The following is a 19,144-nucleotide window of genomic DNA, read 5'->3' as shown; positions in this document are numbered from 1 at the left end:
AAATATGTCACTAATCACTAATATGTTTATTTGTTTATCACAACACCTTTGGACCTTCAGCAATCGATTATTTCCCTTCATCTACATAGAGACAGAACGATGGTGTCTTAAACATCTCATTCATTTCACCAAATAACTTCACGCAGGTGGATAACGGCCGTCTCGGTCACGCTATGTTGCGTGATGCAGTTTTGAAGAACCAAATGCATTTATTCAATGAATAAGTCAAGCTAGTTCTATGTTTATGATGTTGTAAGTTACGGTACCGATTGAAGTTGAGTTCGAAGCCAGTGGAAAACAGCGCTGCGTTTGTGCTCTCCAGGTACAAATGTTGTGATCTCTGACTGACGACCGGGCGAGACTCGAGTAAGAGATGTCCAAACGAGCTCCGGCAGGGCGGGCCAAGGCGGAGCGAACGGACGCCCTTCAGGCCGCCAATGACGAGCTGAGAACCAAACTGATGGACGTCCAGTTAGAACTTCAGCAGGAGAAGAACAAGGTGAAAACCTCAACAGACAGACACTGCCTGCCTCCCTGCCTGCCTCCCTGCCTGCCTCCCTCCCTCCCAGTTTTCCCGATGTAGATTAGACATGCGTGTGCCATGACTGTGTCAGCCTACATCAACAAATGCACCGAGGACGTCAGCACCACTAAGAATATCATCACCCGGGGCAACCAACGACCCTGGATGACTGAGGAGGTACGTCAAACGCTACGAGCGCGGAACTCTGCTTTCAAGTCTGGCGACAAGGAGACACTGAGGACAGCGAGAGCCAACTTGAACCGTGCCATCAGAATAGCGAAGCGAGACCGCAGTCGAAAATTTCAGGATCGTTTCCACGACGTCAAAAACATCAGGAGTATGTGGCAAGGCATACGGGCGATTACAGACGACAACTCACCCCCCCCCCCCCCCCCCGGTGGGTGTAGTTGATGCTGACTTTCTAAATGGTCTAAATAACTTCTTTGGGAGGTTCGAGGCACTAAACGGCACTCCAGCAGTTAAAACTGTCCCCCATCAGGAAGAGGAGGTACTCTGCCTTGACTCCGCCGATGTGTTGAAGACCCTGAGGAGAGTCAACCCCTGTAAGGCCCCTGGCCCGGACAACATTCCTGGGCGTGTGTTCAGGGAATGTGCAAGTCATCTGGCTGGGGTCATCACAGACATTTTTAACACCTCGCTGGGCCAAGCCACAGTGCCGGCGTGCTTTAAGACTGCCTCCATCATTCCGGTGCCGAAGAAACCTCAAATCACCTCATTTAATGATTACCGGCCTGTTGCACTGACTCCGGTTATGATGAAGTGCTTCGAAAGGCTGCTTAAAGGTCACATCGTTTCCAGACTCCCCCTATTATTTGACCCGTTCCAGTTTGCCGACCGGCAAAACCGCTCCACTCAGGAAGCCATCTCCTCCGTTCTTCACCTGAGCCTGGCTCACCTGGAGGAGAAGAACACCCATGTGCGGAGGCTGTTCCTGGACTTCAGCTCAGCGTTTAACACCATCATCCCACAGCATCTGGTAGGAAAATTGGAACACCTGGGCTTCAACACCCCCCTTCGCAACTGGCTGCTAGACTTCCTCACCAACAGACCTCAGTCAGTCCGGGTCGGACAGAACACCTCTGATGTCATCACCCTCAGCACAGGCTCCCTTCAGGGCTGCGTCCTGAGCCCCCTGCTGTGCACCCTGATGACACACGACTGCGTCCTCAGGTTCACCACCAATCACATCGTGAAGTCAGCAGACGACACAACGGTGGTGGGGCTCATCAGAGACAACAACGACGTGGACTACAGAGAGGAGGTGGAGCAGCTGGTGGGCTGGTGCAGAGAAAACAGCCTGATCCTGAATGAGGAGAAGATGAAGGAGATCATCGTCGACTTCAGGAAAAAACAGCCTCACCACGCTCCACTGATCATCAACAGCTCAGCTGTGGAGGTGGTCAGCAGCACCAAATTCCTGGGGGTCCACATCACAAAAGACCTCACCTGGACTATGAACACTACGGCACTGGTCAAGAGGGCACAGAAGCGCTTGTACTTCCTGCGGAGGATGAGGAGAGCCCACCTGCCCCCACCCATCATGAGGACGTTCTACAGGAGCACCATAGAGAGCATTCTGACAAGCTGTCTCTCTGTGTGGTGTGGAGGCTGCACCGCCTCCGATTGGAAGAACGTGAGGAGAGTGGTGAGGACAGCAGAGAGGATCATAGGGGCTCCTCTTCCCTCCATTCAGGACATTTCATCTCAGCGCTGCATGTCCCGTGCCCGTAACATCATCAATGACCCATCACACCCCCACCATGGACTGTTCTCCCTGCTGCCCTCTGGGAAGAGGTTTGCAGCATCCGCTGCAGGTCCACCAGGTTCTGCAACAGCTTTTTCCCTGCTGTCATCAGACTGTTGAACACTAGAACTGTTGAGCTCTAAACTGAACTCTGCATCACACATTCACAGAACTGTACTTTATGACACTACGGACCTCTATCTTGCACTATCTCGCACTACCAACTTTACTGAACTTGTATAAACCCTTTAAATAGAAGTTTAATACATGGTTTAGCATTCCTCTGCACACTCTTGAATACTGTTTTGCCTACTTGCACTATTGCATAATTATCACTGCTGCACTTTATACTTATTTTTAATATATATATATATATATATATATATATATATATATATATATATATATATATATATATATAGTATATGTATATATATACATTTTCATAGGATATGTTACTTCTATTCAACTGCAATATCACTACTTTGTTGTAAGACGTATGCAACGGAATTTCGTTTTGTATGCACCATGTGCAGACAAGATGACAATAAAGTTTGTCTAAGTCTAAGTCATGTCAGGTCAGCTGTCTGGAGAGAGAGAGAAGTCAGGACCTGCGGGCGGAGCACCACCGTGCCACCGCCGCCATGACGGAACTCAAAAGCAAACTCCATGAGGAGAAGCAGAAAGAGTTAGCCATTACTTTACATTACCAGGGAGACATTACTGCGGCAGCATGAAATGGAGCTGATGAGAGTGATCAAAATCAAAGATGGAGAGATCCAGCGACTGAATGCCTTGGTCCTCAGCCTGAGGGACGGCTCCATGGACAAGGTGATCCGCTCTATCCGTGTCTGACTATCCGCACGCCACGTCGGGCTTCGATGCGGCCGCTACCGTATTGTGTAGCTTGTCCCCAGTAAGCGTCGCGGCGCTCCGTTGCGGTCTCAACGGCCCGGTGTGGCGCAATGTCTGCTCAGGTGAGGAGGGGGGGCGCTTTGCTGGCGGAGGTGGAGGAGACGCGGCGGTGTCGGGAGACCGAGCGGTGTCGCCTCCACCAGGAGCGCGGAAGAAGCCCTGGCAGCGGCCCAGCAGGCCTGGCAGTCCCGAGCGGCCGAGCTCCGATCGGCTCATCACCAGCATCGGGAGGAGCTGAGCCGAACCAAGAGAGACTGCGAGAGGGAGATCCGCCGACTGGTAGGACTGATCAGATGCGCGGTGCGTGGCTATGTTCCCAATTTCGTTGTATACCTGCAGTGCAATGACACCTAAGGCATTCTATTCTATTCTATTTCACAAGAAGAAAATGTCCGGTTGCTCGCTTCGCTTTTGTCACAGCAAAGGTGTTCTAGTCGATTCAAGAAAAAAATTGGCCGGTTGCTCTCTTTGTTTTTGTCACAATTCTGGCAAATGAGTTTGCCCGCCTGCCTGAGCGCTCCCCGTTTGTACATCCAGACGGATGAGATCAAGCTGAAAGACAGAGCGGTTAGTGTTTTGGATGAAGCCCTGGGGCCGGCCACGTCCACCGCCTTCAGCTGCAGACTCAGGCTGCCGAGCAGCAGATCGCTGCCCTGAGGGATTCCCAAAGGGCGGGCCTAAACTACCCTGGAAGTGGGGTCAACGCCGCTACTAGCAATCCTCTTCATTGCGTAAGCCACCTCATCACACACTTGCAGTACGCATGACTTAGTTCGTTGCTGGAGGAAGGTAGCACAAAAACAGTTTTGAACTTTGAACGAGTGCTTGTGTGTGTGTGTTGCGGGGCGTTTTCAGTCTCAGGAGGATCGGGACACGCGACGGTTTCATCTGAAAATCGCTGAGCTCAGCGCAGTCATCAGGAAACTGGAGGATCGAAACGCCCTGCTTTCTGAAGAGCGCAATGAACTGGTAATTTATTGACGGCACGCTTGAAGGTTTGCGCTACGTTTGATGCGCGCCATCCAGCGAGGCACCCATTGCGCTTGCTTATTAGTTGAGCGGCGCGGCGAGTCGGTTGCCTGGTAGATGTCTTTTATTGGGAGCCAAAGCCACGATTCCGTTCAAACCGATGCAAAAGGAATGGATACGTTCTGGCCCGCGTGTTGTGCGTCTTTCACATCCCGCACTTCATGCTTGCAGCTAAAGCGACTGAGAGAAACAGAAAGCCAGTTTCTGCCACTCCTGTACAAAAACAAACGCCTGAGCAGGAGGAATGAAGAACTCTCGCTGGTGCTGTGTCGCCTTGAAAACAAAGTGCGCTTTGTCACCCAGGAGAACGAGGAGATGGCAAGCTTGGTAAGTCGACGCGGACAACGGCGGCGTGCCAACAGAGTCCACTGCATTTGTGTTCCACAGAGAAGGCCTAGTTCGCTCAATGACCTGGACCGCGGTTGCGGCCAGCAGGACGGTGAAATGGAGTTCCTTCAAGTTGTGGAGCAGCGGCACATCATCGACGACTTGTCCAAGGTCTTCAGGCAGGCGACTCGGTGCACGTACGGCAGCGCCGCGCTCGCTCGCTGTCGCCAGGAAACCTTTTCCGTCCAAAGCTTGGCCGGCGGCCGCCATCCAAAAAATTGGCCCCTTAAATTCCGACCTTTCAAGCAGGAGCATTGTGCGCACGCGTTTGAACACGCTTTAGACTTGTTTTGCCGTTTTCAGCAGCTCAAAGCTCCCGTTTTGTCAGCGCCTTTGCCACTCGCTGTGCGCTGAAAACGACGGACTTGCCCGGCTGCTCAGCCCGTCAACCATGAGCCGCGAGCGCGACGTCATTGTCCGTAGGCAGCTAGTGGCAAAATGCACCCTGTTAGAGTTGCGCTCGCTCCAACTTATTTTGCAAGAACCACACGGGAGACAAGTAAGTTCTTTTGGACACCTGCAGGTGGAGAGTCCATCCGTTGTACGAATGAAGTCTGACTCTCGGCTCCTGCACGAGCATTTTAATTAAGAGAAACAGGGTGGGTGTAAGAGTGGATTGAATAGAGGAAGCCCTTGACCTCTAGTGTTTTACGACTTTGTGTAGGAAGGGATAAGCGATAGGGATAAATAAGGGATAAATAATATTATTTATTACAGGTCGCAGTCAAAGTCAAAGCAACACAATGATACGGTAAAGATAATCTGGAAAACCCTGACACACCCTGTAGTTGTCACTTTTGGAAAAGACGAGCGTCCCTCCAATCATCGCCGGTGACGTGTTTTTCAGGCTCTGGAGACAGGAGCTCATGTCAGAAATGTCATTGTGAGTCGCGTTTGTTTCTGCGCCGGAGCCGTTCGTTCCCTTTGCATCCAAAGAATCTCAAAGGCGGATTATTTGTGTCGACAGGAGAGAGATTTGCTGCTACGATACCGACGTCGAGAATCTCTGAGGAGGAACAAAGCGTGAGGTCCTGCAAGGTGAGTCTGTTTGTTTGCGGCTGCTTGGTGTTGCGCAAGATGAAATGGCCTTTTTCTCGCTATCGTTCCTCTCGTCGATTCATCGTGAGGTGTCGCTTCAGTTTGTTCAGAGAGATGTTTGCTTCCGCGCCCGCAGGTCATCGAAACATTTTACGGCTACGACGAAGACGTGTTGGTGGACCCGGACGGATCGTCCTTGTCTTTTCACACCGACAGAACCCCCGACACGGAACCCGAAGAGGTAGCCCGCCATTTCTGCCAGCGTATTGGCACCAAACATTCCTCTTCAGCCTGGAATCGGACTCGTCTTTGCGTCGCGGGTGCTTTGTCGCCGGTCTGACTGATTCTGGTACTAGTGCTGTGTTGCATTGGTGTGTGCATGAAGAGGCGGAGCTTCGCTACCGCCAGCTGACGCAAGAATATCAAGCGCTGCAACGAGCCTACGCTCTGCTAGCCCAGACCAGCGAAGGGGACTACGACGCCGAGAAGGAGATCAAGGTGGCGCCCCTTCCCGCAACCCCCGGCCGGGTCGCAGCCTCCCCGTTCTCACCCAGCCTCGGGTGTTCTCTGGTCTGAAAGGAGGAGGAGGAGCCTCCCTCCTCCTCCTTTCAGACCAGAGAAAAGCTGATGGTAGAAATGGGTCACTATCAAAGCAGAGTAGCAGATCTGGAGTCAGCGCTGAAGCAACAAGGACAGGTAAGCTCATCAATGAGCACACCTTTTTCTCAGACAAAATAGCTACATTCTTCAGTCACTCATCCGTCTGGCATTACTGGACCAACCCCCCCCCCCCGAACGTGGCTGGGAAAATGCGGAGAAAAGCAAATGTCATTTTCCAGTCAACCAAAGAATTTGTGGATGAAAATGACACAACATTCCAAAGCTGTCCACGCGTTTGTCTCTTCTAGAATGTCAAGTGGGTGGAGGAGAAGCAGCTGCTGCGTCAGAGCAATCAGCAGTTGGCCGAAAAGGTGACGGAAAGAAAGGCGCTGGGCGGAGTCGCTTGGCGTCACACCTGTCGGGAAGCCCCGCAGATGAGGTCTGACTGTCTTTTCAGGTCAGGCGGATGGAGGCGGAAGAAGCGCGTCTGAAAGAGCACATCCAGGATATCCGAGACCAAAACGAACTGCTTGAGTTCCGCATCCTGGAGCTGGAGGTGGGAAGACTCGCACAAGCGTGTTGAGGCCAGAGATGTGACGGACGGACGGACGGATGCATGCCTCTGCCTTTCAGGAGAGGGAGTGGCGCTCCCCCGTCTTGAAGTTTCTGCAAGTCCTTTTCCCAGACGGCCTCAGCCCTTTGCAGATCTACTGCGAGGCCGAGGGCGTGAGCGTACGTAAGGCGTCCCTCGCAACCCTAACCTTAACCCGAGGTCCCAGAACACCTTACATTGCTCCTTGCGCCTTTCCCCCGGACATCGTCATCAGTGATCTGATGAAGAAGCTGGACATCCTGGGCTATAACGCCGTAAGTGTATGTCGAACTCCTTATGTTCGCACTCCACGAGACTCGGCGGCTCAAATGTGACTTTTGGAAGGCTTTGCGCTGAAAGAAGCTTGTTGACGCTGTGCCTTTGGGCTCTTGCAGAATCTCACCAACGAGGAGCAGGTGGTCGTGATTCACGCCAGGACCCTTCTCACCCTAGCCGAGAAGGTAACGCGCACGTCCACGCACGCTCTCGCATTCTGCTTATGTGACAGCAGCCTTTCCTCAGTGGTTAGAATACATCAAAGTGACCAAGTCAGCACTTCAACAGAAGATGTTGGACATTGAAAGTGAGAAGGTAGACAGACACGCGACATCAGCCAAGGGGAACTCCGGCAATGTGCCCCAACAATTCTGACCTTGAGCTGTGCTAGGATATGTTCTGCAAGCAGAAGGGCTACCTGGATGAAGAGTTGGACTTCAGGAAGTGTTCCATGGACCAGGCTCATAAGGTAAGCCGCCCTCAAATCTCCCGCCGGACCACTGATGGACGAGGATTGCGGCCCAGAGGATCCTGGAGCTGGAGGCCATGTTGTACGAGGCGCTACCGCAGCAGGACTGCCCCGCCACGGACGGCGAAAAAGCCAGCCACGCTGGCGTGAATGACGTGCTGACGGCGGATCAGAGAGAAGAGCTTAGGAGCGCCGTGGACCAATGGAAGCGAGCCCTGATGTGCGAGTTGAGGGAGCGCGACGCTTGCATCCTCCAAGAGAGAATGGATCTGCTGCACAGCGCGCAACAGGTAAGGGCCCAAAGCCAGCCCGGCACTTACTTGCACGCTTACTGGCTTTTGAATGCCACTTTCCATTTGTCCGTCCTAGAGGAACAAAGAGCTGAAAGAATTCATCGAAGCTCAGAAGAGACAAATCAAACAATTGGAGGAGAAGTTTCTGTTTCTCTTTCTATTCTTCTCCTTGGCCTTCATTCTGTGGCCCTAACACCAGCTGGTGAGTGAGCTCCAGCGGCACCGCACTCGACACCTCCGATACACTGCCAGCCGGTCTCAGACGTTGGCAGACGCTCCGATGCCAACGTATACCCCCCGCCACGGTGACAGAGGCACCGCGTCACACCGGCGCTCATCCAATCAGAAGGCAGGAAAAGCAAATTCACATGCAGGGCACTTTTGAACCAGAAGAGAGCGCCACAAAAAACGATTGTTGCCCCAAACGCGCACTAAAAAGGGTCAGAATAACAAGAGTCCCACTGGCCAGCCGGGGCCACCCGTCCAGCTGTTTCTTCAGGGGGGAAAAAAATTGGAGTCACCGGTGAGTACATTTTGCATTTAGCTCTGCTTTTCTGCTTCTGTCTTCAAGTGTGTGGCATCCTGCGATCAAAGATTCAGCCAACCCCAAAGCGGTTGACCTCAACGTCCCACCACCATGCCTACCAGAGCAGGTGACGTGATGCTTTGGACATCCTTCCGTCTCAGATGCCCAAAAGTACTCTTTGCCACATCTGCGGCAATACGGTGTCTTTTCAAAGGTGCAAATAAATCCAGCGTGGGCGGAACACGCACGTCTTCGGTTTTTCCCGCTTTGTTTGTGTGACAGCTGTTGTGAAAATTTTATACAAATAAAGTTGTATAGTACAGGTTTGGCCAAGCCGCAACTCCCGAACAGCATGCGGCTCTTTTATGTTCATATCAACATTTGTGTGTGTGTGTGTGTGGGGGGGTTGTGCGTGTTGGCTTCACTTGAGTTCAATTTGGTATTTTGGTCAAAAGCGCATGTGGTGAAATTCCACAAAGTAGGATGGGCAAACACATTTCTTTAAACTATGAGTGTCAATTGGGCTCTCGAAATGGCAGGGAAAAGATGCACAGCAAAACGAAAATACGTAGATGAACACAGGACGTTTTAATCAGAGTGGGAAAGTTTCTATTTTTTGTTGAACGTGATGGCAAACCATTCTGCCTGATATGTCAGACCTCAGCGCATTTCAAAGATTCAAATCTTCAGCGCCATGCACTTCAGCTCACTCCATGCTAACATTGATCAGGCGTCGAACCCGCAACATCATGCTTAAGAGGTGGCCATGCTAACCAGTGCGCCATTATGTCAACGCATAATAACTGTAAGTCTACTGATCAAAACAGCGGTTACTATATGACGTCGCTACGTCGTGGTCACGTGACGCAGACAAGACGTCAATGGACGTGGGCAGAGTTAACTTGTTTAAAAGGGAGTGGGCAGAAGAAATATTTAATTTATTTAAATCTATTTTGAGTGCACACCATTATGCCAATGCATAACAACTGTAAATCTACTAAACAAAACAGCGGTTGCTATATGACATCTGCCACGTCGTGGTCACGTGACATACGTGACGTCGATGGGCGTAACTTTCGCCGGAATTCAAATCCGCGGGGAGAGTTAACTTGTTTAAAAGAGAGTGGGCAGAAGAATTATTTAATTTATTTAAATCTATTTGGTGTGTGCGCCATTATGTCAATGCATAACAACTGTAAGTCTACTAAACAAAACAGCGGTTGCTATATGACGTCTGCCACGTCGTGGTCACCTGACGCGGACGTGACGTCGACGCCTACTTTACATCCCACCGATCACAGGACCCCTCGGCTGCATAACCGTGCCCCCTTCCCAACCAATCGGATTTGCTATACGCGAAAACGACGCCAATGGAAAGAGCTTCCGCCCAAATTTAAATCCGTGGGCGTGGCTCGCAGCAGGAAGTAGGAAAACGGCGGCGATGTTGACAAAGACACAGCGGATGGTAACATACGACTAACAAGAGAAATATTTTTATTTTCTGCTTGCAACTGGACCGTCCAGAGCGTACACGGTAAGTACAACTCATCGTTTTTAAAAAGAAGTACTTTTGTTGCCCTGAAAAGCGAGTGAGCGTGGCGTTTGTGGGGGACGTCGAATTTCGACGATTCTTTCTGGTCAACGGTTGTAAATGATTGTGTTGATTAAAAAAGAAAACTTGATGTAACTCTACTTTTAACTGCCGTTTCAGATAGATTTGGAATTGCATCACATCCAATTTTGCCTAGAGCGTACACGGTAAGTAACACTCATTGTGTTTAAGGAGATTTACGTTTGTAATAGCAGAAGTGTAGCCGCGTTGCGTTGTACGTGTGAAAATTGGTCGAGACGAAATGTTAATGTTTAATTTCATTCCTTTAGGTTCCACGGTGTTTGTTGGCTGCAAGTTTTCCACTGCAAGAAGAGGCTCGTATCATTGACCAGGAGCGAGCTACAATGGTGAGTAGCCATAACATTTATGTTAAACACTTCCTATTTCATGTCTAACAGTACTTGATTTAACAAATAACCATAAATAAATACAGTGTGGGCACTGAAGTTAACATATGTGATTATACTGCCTAATCTGTCACCGAGTAGATTGTTGCAAAGTAATATAAGATCCAAAGTTGTAATTCAGAATAGTTTTCAAAAGAAGGCCATTAGAATTATATACAAGTCTGATTACCCTGAACAAGCTATTAATTAAATCACAAATTCTTCAATTCAAAGATTTGGTAGATTATCAGACAAATAATGTCTAACAGTAATTGATTTAACACATCACGATAAGTAGATTGAGTGTGGGCACTCTCAAGTTAACATATGTGATTATACTGCCTAATCTGTTACAGAGTATGTTGTTGCCAAGTAATGTAGAATAGATCCAAAGTAGTAATCCAGAATAGTTTTGAAGAGGCCATTAGAATGATAAACAAATCTGATTACCTTGAACATAATAACAAGCTAAGTGTTTAATATGTCCTATGAAGTCAAAATTGGGCACCATCATGTGGTGAAATTTGGAATTGCATCACATCCAATTTTGCCTGGGAACAAACAGATTACATAAATCTTAGTTTTGAATAAACCACTCCTTCTCAAACAAGTAAACTCTGCCCATTTTGCGCAGTAGATGTTCTGTTAAAGTTAAAGTTAAAGTCCCAATGATCATCGTCACACACACATCTGGGTGTGGTGAAATTTGTCCTCTGCATTTAACCCATCCCCATGTGATTTTGATCCATCCCCTGGGGGAGAGGGGAGCAGTGAGCAGCAGCGGTGCCGCGCTCGGGAATCATTTGGTGATCTAACCCCCCAATTCCAACCCTTAATGCTGAGTGCCAAGCAGGGAGGCAATGGGTCCCATTTTTATAGTCTTTGGTATGACCCGGCCGGGGTTTGAACCCACAACCTTCCAGTCTCAGGGCGGACACTCTACTACTAGGCCACTGAGCTGGTAATATCTAGTATTTATACAAAGTCATAATTTAAATTGCTTTCAACCTTCATTCATCGGTTCAACCAACATTACTCGCTCTTATTACCAACTTGTATTGATTTAACTAAGCGTTTAATACTTCCTATCAGGTCTCAAATCGAGATTTGGCAAAATACAATTTCAGCAAATCCAATTTTGCCAGGGAACAAAAATAGATTAAATAAACTAAATAAGTCCTCTTCCCATTAAATAAATCAGAAAAGTCTGTCTTGTAACCAGTCCTCTTCAAACAAGTAAAGTCTGCCCATTTTGTGCCGTAGATTTTGTGTCTATGCCTAGTATTTAAACAAAATCATAATTTAAACGACTTCTTTCCTTCATTCACTTTGGAAATTTGGAATTGCAGCAAATCGAATTTTGCCAGGGAACAAAAATAGATCAATTAAACTAAATAAGTCTTCTTCCCATTAAATAAATTAAAAAAGTCTGTCTTGTAACCAGTCCTTTTCAAACAAGTAAAGTCTGCCCATTTTGTGCCGTCGATTTTGTGTTTATGCCTAGTATTTATACAAAATCATAATTTAAAGGACTTCATTCCTTCATTCACTTTGGAAATTTGGAATTGCAGCACATCAAATTTTGCCTGGGAAGAAAAGTAGATTAAATAAATTTAATAAGTCTTACTACTTCCCATTAAATAAATTAAATACGTCTTACTTGTTTCCACTCCTTTTCAAAACAGTAGTTTAAAACGAGGGCCCTTCACTCAATCTTTAACCTCAACCCCGCACGTTGTGTTGTATCTGTGAATGTTGGTTGTGGCCAAATGATAGTTTTCTTTCATTCGTTTAGGTTCCAAGAAAACTTGATGTAACTCTACTTTTAACTGCCGTTTCAGATAAGCGGGTATTACGTCGCAGTCATGTGCCGCGGATATGACGTAATTGCCGGAACCTCCGCCAAAATTCAAATCTGTTGGCGCGATGGCCGTGAGCCACTGAGCAGTGACGATTATCAACAGAAATATCTTTATTTTCTGCTTGCAACTGGACCGTCTAGAGCGTACACGGTAAGTAACACTCATTGTGTTTAAGGAGATTTACGTTTGTAATAGCAGAAGTGTAGCCGCGTTGCGTTGTACGTGTGAAAATTGGTCGAGGCGAAATGTTAATGTTTAATTTCATTCCTTTAGGTTCCACGGTGTTTGTTGGCTGCAAGTTTTCCACTGCAAGAAGAGGCTCGTATCATTGACCAGGAGCGAGCTACAATGGTGAGTAGCCATAACATTTATGTTAAAGACTTCCTATTTCATGTCTAACAGTACTTGATTTAACAAATAACCATAAATAAATACAGTGTGGGCACTGAAGTTAACATATGTGATTATACTGCCTAATCTGTCACCGAGTAGATTGTTGCAAAGTAATATAAGATCCAAAGTTGTAATTCAGAATAGTTTTCAAAAGAAGGCCATTAGAATTATATACAAGTCTGATTACCCTGAACATAACAACAAGCTATTAATTAAATCACAAATTCTTCAATTCAAAGATTTGGTAGATTATCAGACAAATAATGTCTAACAGTAATTGATTTAACACATCACAATAAGTAGATTGAGTGTGGGCACTCTCAAGTTAACATATATGATTATACTGCCTAATCTGTTACAGAGTATGTTGTTGCCAAGTAATGTAGAATAGATCCAAAGTAGTAATCCAGAATAGTTTTGAAGAGGCCATTAGAATAATAAACAAATCTGATTACCTTGAACATAATAACAAGCTAAGTGTTTAATATGTCCTATGAAGTCGAAATTGGGCACCGTCATGTGGTGAAATTTGGAATTGCATCACATCCAATTTTGCCTAGGAACAAAGATTAAATAAATCTTAGTTTTGAATAAGCCACTCCTTCTCAAACAAGTAAACTCTGCCCATTTCGCGCAGTAGATGTTCTGTTAATATCTAGTATTTATACAAAGTCATAATTTAAATTGCTTTCAACCTTCATTCATCGGTTCAACCAACATTACTCGCTCTTACTACCAACTTGTATTGATTTAACTAAGCGTTTAATACTTCCTATCAGGTCTCAAGGCAAGATTTGGCAAAATACAGTTTCAGCAAATCCAATTTTGCCAGGGAACAAAAATAGATTAAATAAACTAAATAAGTCTTCTTCCCAATAAATGAATCAGAAAAGTCTGTCTTGTAACCAGTCCTCTTCAAACAAGTAAAGTCTGCCCATTTTGTGCCGTAGATTTTGTGTCCATGCCTAGTATTTAAACAAAATCATAATTTAAACGACTTCTTGCCTTCATTCACTTTGGAAATTTGGAATTGCAGCAAATCGAATTTTGCCAGGGAACAAAAATAGATCAATTAAACTAAGTCTTCTTCCCATTAAATAAATTAAAAAAGTCTGTCTTGTAACCAGTCCTTTTCAAACAAGTAAAGTCTGCCCATTTTGTGCCGTCGATTTTGTGTTAATGCCTAGTATTTATACAAAATCATAATTTAAAGGACTTCATTCCTTCATTCACTTTGGAAATTTGGAATTGCAGCACATCAAATTTTGCCTGGGAAGAAAAGTAGATTAAATAAATTTAATAAGTCTTACTACTTCCCATTAAATAAATTAAATACGTCTTACTTGTTCCCACTCCTTTTCAAAACAGTAGTTTAAAACGAGGGCCCTTCACTCAACCTTTAACCCTATTTATTCACCTTCTAGGCTAAGTGTTAAAGGCTAAGTGTTAAAGGCTAAGTGTTAAAGGCTAAGTGTTAAAGGCTAAGTGTTAAAGGCTAAGTGTTAGAGGCTAAGTGCCAGAGGCTAGGCGCCAGAGGCGAGTTTTTGTGGGCTGAAGTTTTAGTGGGGTTAGTGTGAATACAATCCAAAAGAATACAACAGAATACAATACAATAGAATATAATACATAGATTAAATTCAATAGCTCTTACTACTTCCCATTAAATAAATTAAATACGTCTTACTTGTTCCCAATCCTTTTCAAAAAAGTAGTTTAAAACGAGGGCCCTTCACTCAACCTTTAACCTCAACCCCGCACGTCACATTGTGTTGTATCTGTGAATGTTGGTTGTGGCCAAATGATAGTTTTCTTTCATTCGTTTAGGTTCCACGGTGTTTGTTGGCTATGTTTTCCACTGTCAGAAGGATGAAAATACAAAGTACAACGCTTGGACGTGGGCGAAGACGTCACCGGTGAGTCCTTCCTTCCTATTTATTTACCTTCTAGATGCTAGAGGCTAAGTGTTAGAGGCTAAGTGTTAGAGGCTAAGTGTTAAAGGCAACACAATACGAACAACACAACACAATACGAACAACTCAACACAATATGAACAACACAATATGAACAACACAACACAATACGAACAACACAACACAATACGAACAACACAACACAATACGAACAACACAACACATTACGAACAACACAACACAATACGAACAACACAACGATACTGCACTGAACAACACGATACCGCACTGAGAAACACGATACCGCACTGAACAACACGATACCGCACTGAACAACACCATGCCGCACTGAACACCATGCCACACTGAACAACACCATCCCGCACTGAACAACACCATGCCGCACTAAACAACACCATGCCGCACTGAACAACACCATGCCTCACTGAACGACACCATGCCGCACTGAAAGACACCATGCCGCACTGAACGACACCATGCCGCACTGAAAGACACCATCCCGCACTGAAAACCATGCCGCACTGAACAACACCATCCTGCACTGAACAACACCATCCCGCACTGAACAACACCATGCCGCACTGAACAACATTATGCCGCACTGAACAACATTATGCCTCACTGAACATTATGCCGCACTGAACAACACCATGCCGCACTGAACAACACCATGCCGCACTGAACAACACCATGCCGCACTGAACAACACCATGCCGCACTGAACAACACCATGCCGCACTGAACAACACCATGCCGCACTGAACAACACCATGCCACACTGAACAACATTATGCCGCACTGAACAACACCATGCCGCACTGAACAACACCATCCTGCACTGAACAACACCATTCCGCATTGAACACCATGCCGCACTGAACAACACCATCCCGCACTGAACAACACCATCCCGCACTGAACAACATTATGCCGCACTGAACAACATTATGCCGCACTGAACAACACCATGCCGCACTGAACAACACCATGCCGCACTGAACAACACCATGCCGCACTGAACAACATTATAACGCACTGAACAACACCATCCCGCACTGAACAACACCATGCCGCACTAAACAACATTATGCCGCACTGAACAACATTATGCCGAAATGAACAACACCATGCCGCACTGAACAACACCATGCCGCACTGAACAACACCATGCCGCACTGAACAACACCATGCCGCACTGAACAACACGATCCCGCATTGAACACCATCCCGCACTGAACAACACCATGCCGCACTGAACAACACCATGCCGCACTGAACAACACCATGCCGCACTGAACAACACCATGCCGCACTGAACAACACCATTCCGCACTGAACAACACCATGCCGCACTGAACAACATTATGCTGCACTGAACAACACCATGCCGCACTGAACAACAACATGCCGCACTGAAAAACATTATGCCGCACTGAACAACACCATGCCGCACTGAACAACACCATGCCGCATTGAACAACACCATGCCGCACTGAACAACACCATCCTGCACTGAACAACACCATCCTGCACTGAACAACACCATCCCGCACTGAACAACACCATGCCGCACTGAACAACACCATGCCGCACTGAACAACACCATGCCGCACTGAACAACACCATGCTGCAATGAACAACACCATCCCGCACTGAACAACATTATGCCGCACTGAACAACATTATGCCGCACTGAACAACATTATGCCGCACTGAACAACATTATGCCGCACTGAACAACATTATGCCGCACTGAACAACACCATGCCGCACTGAACAACACCATGCCGCACTGAACAACACCATGCCGCACTGAACAACACGATCCCGCATTGAACAACACCATGCCGCACTGAACAACACCATCCTGCACTGAACAACACCACCCCGCACTGAACAACACCATGCCGCACTGAACAACATTATGGCGCACTGAACAACATTATGCCGCACTGAACAACACCATGCCGCACTGAACAACACCATGCCGCACTGAACAACACCATGCCGCACTGAACAACACCATGCCGCACTGAACAACACCATGCCGCACTGAACAACACCATCCCGCACTGAACAACACCATGCCGCACTGAACAACACCATTCCGCACTGAACAACACCATGCCGCACTGAACAACATTACGCTGCACTGAACAACACCATGCCGCACTGAACAACACCATGCCGCACTGAACAACACCATGCCGCATTGAACAACACCATGCCGCATTGAACAACACCATGCCGCACTGAACAACACCATCCTGCACTGAACAACACCATGCCGCATTGAACAACACCATGCCGCACTGAACAACACCATCCTGCACTGAACAACACCATCCCGCACTGAACAACACCATCCCGCATTGAACAACACCATCTTGCACTGAACAACACCATGCCGCACTGAACAACACCATGCCGCACTGAACAACACCATTCCGCACTGAACAACACCATGCCGCACTGAACAACACCATCCTGCACTGAACAACACCATCCCGCACTGAACAACACCATGCCGCATTGAACAACACCATCCTGCACTGAACAACACCATCCTGCACTGAACAACACCATGCCGCACTGAACAACACCATGCCGCACTGAACAACACCATGCCGCACTGAACAACACCATGCCGCACTGAACAACATTATGCCGCACTGAACAACATTATGTCGCACTGAACAACACCATGCCGCACTGAACAACACCATGCTGCACTGAACAACACCATGCTGCACTGAACAACACGATCCTGCATTGAACAACACCATGCCGCACTGAACAACACCATCCTGCACTGAACAACACCATCCTGCACTGAACAACACCACCCCGTACTGAACAACACGATCCCGCATTGAACAACACCATCCCACACTGAACAACACCATGCCGCACTGAACAACACCATTCCGCACTGAACAACACCATGCCGCACTGAACAACACCATGCCGCACTGAACAACACCATGCCGCACTGAACAACACCATGCCGCATTGAACAACACCATGCCGCACTGAACAACACCATCCTGCACTGAACAACACCATCCCGCACTGAACAACACCATGCCGCATTGAACAACACCATGCCGCACTGAACAACACCATCCTGCACTGAACAACACCATCCCGCACTGAACAACACCATGCCGCACTGAACAACATTATGGCTTACTGAACAACATTATGCCGCACTGAACAACACCATGCCGCACTGAACAAGACCATGCCGCACTGAACAACACCATGCCGCACTGAACAACATTATGCCGCACTGAACAACATTATGCCGCACTGAACAACACCATGCCGCACTGAACAACACCATGCCGCACTGAACAACACCATGCCGCACTGAACAACACGACGTCGCACTGAACAACACGACGCCGCACAGAACAACACGACGCCGCACAGAATAACACAATACCGCACAGAACAACACAATACCGCACAAACAGTTTTAGATAATATTACGTCGCAGTCATGTGACGCGGACATGACGTCAATAGGCGGAACTCACGGCAAAATTATAATCCGTGGGCGTGGCTTGCAACAGGAAGTAGGAAAGCGGCAATTCTGGCAAACAAGACACAGCGGTTAGTAACACGATGACTTACAAGGCAAATATTTTTGTTTTCAGCTTGCAACCTGACCGTCTAGAGCGTACAAGGTAATTACAACTGGTTTTTTTTTGCCCTGAAAAGCGAGGGAGTGTGGCGTTTGGGAGGAATGTCGAACTCGGCGTCTGCTTCCAGCCACAGACGCCAAATTTCGACGATTATTTCGACTGGTCAACGGTTGTAAATTATTGCGTTGACTAAAAACTTTATTTAACTCTACTCTTAACTTTGCCGTTTCAGATATGCGGGTATTACACCGCGGAAATGACGTCAATAGGCTGAACTCTCGCCAAAATTCAAATCTGTGGGCGCAATGGCCTTGAGCGAGACACCGGATACAAACACGACGATTATCAACAGAAATATCTTTATTTTCTGCTTGCAAGTGGACCGTCTAGAGCGTACACGGTAAGTACAACTCATTGTGTTTAAAAAGATTTACGTTTGTGTAGTTTGCGTTGCGTTGTATCTGTGAATGTTGGTTTAGGCTAAATGTTAATGTTTAATTTCATTCCTTTAGGTTCCACGGTGTTTGTTGGCTGTATGTTTTCCACTGCAAGAAGAGGCTCGTATCATTGACCAGCAGGAGCTACAATGGTGAGTACCCCTTTCGTCTTCCATTTATGTTAAACACTTCCTATTTCATGTCTAACAGTACTCGATTTAACAAATAACCATAAATAAATACAGTGTGGGCAGTCACGTTAACATATGTGATTATCCTGCCTAATATGTTTATCACAAATATGTCACTAATCACTAATATGTTTATTTGTTTATCACAACACCTTTGGACCTTCAGCAATCGATTATTTCCCTTCATCTACATAGAGACAGAACGATGGTGTCTTAAACATCTCATTCATTTCACCAAATAACTTCACGCAGGTGGATAACGGCCGTCTC

General features: G+C 47.1%; 1 pseudogene; it reads left to right on the top strand.

The window, feature by feature from the left end:
- The first annotated feature begins 373 nt into the window (after positions 1-373).
- LOC125971967 (janus kinase and microtubule-interacting protein 3-like) lies at positions 374-8,068 on the top strand (annotated as a pseudogene).
- Positions 8,069-19,144: the final 11,076 nt, after the last annotated feature.

The sequence above is a fragment of the Syngnathus scovelli genome, chromosome 7 (genome assembly GCF_024217435.2).
Source record: "Syngnathus scovelli strain Florida chromosome 7, RoL_Ssco_1.2, whole genome shotgun sequence".
Classification (NCBI taxonomy): Eukaryota; Metazoa; Chordata; class Actinopteri; order Syngnathiformes; family Syngnathidae; genus Syngnathus; species Syngnathus scovelli.
The sequence above is the reverse complement of the archived record's forward strand: the minus strand, read 5'-3'. Positions and strand labels throughout refer to the sequence as shown.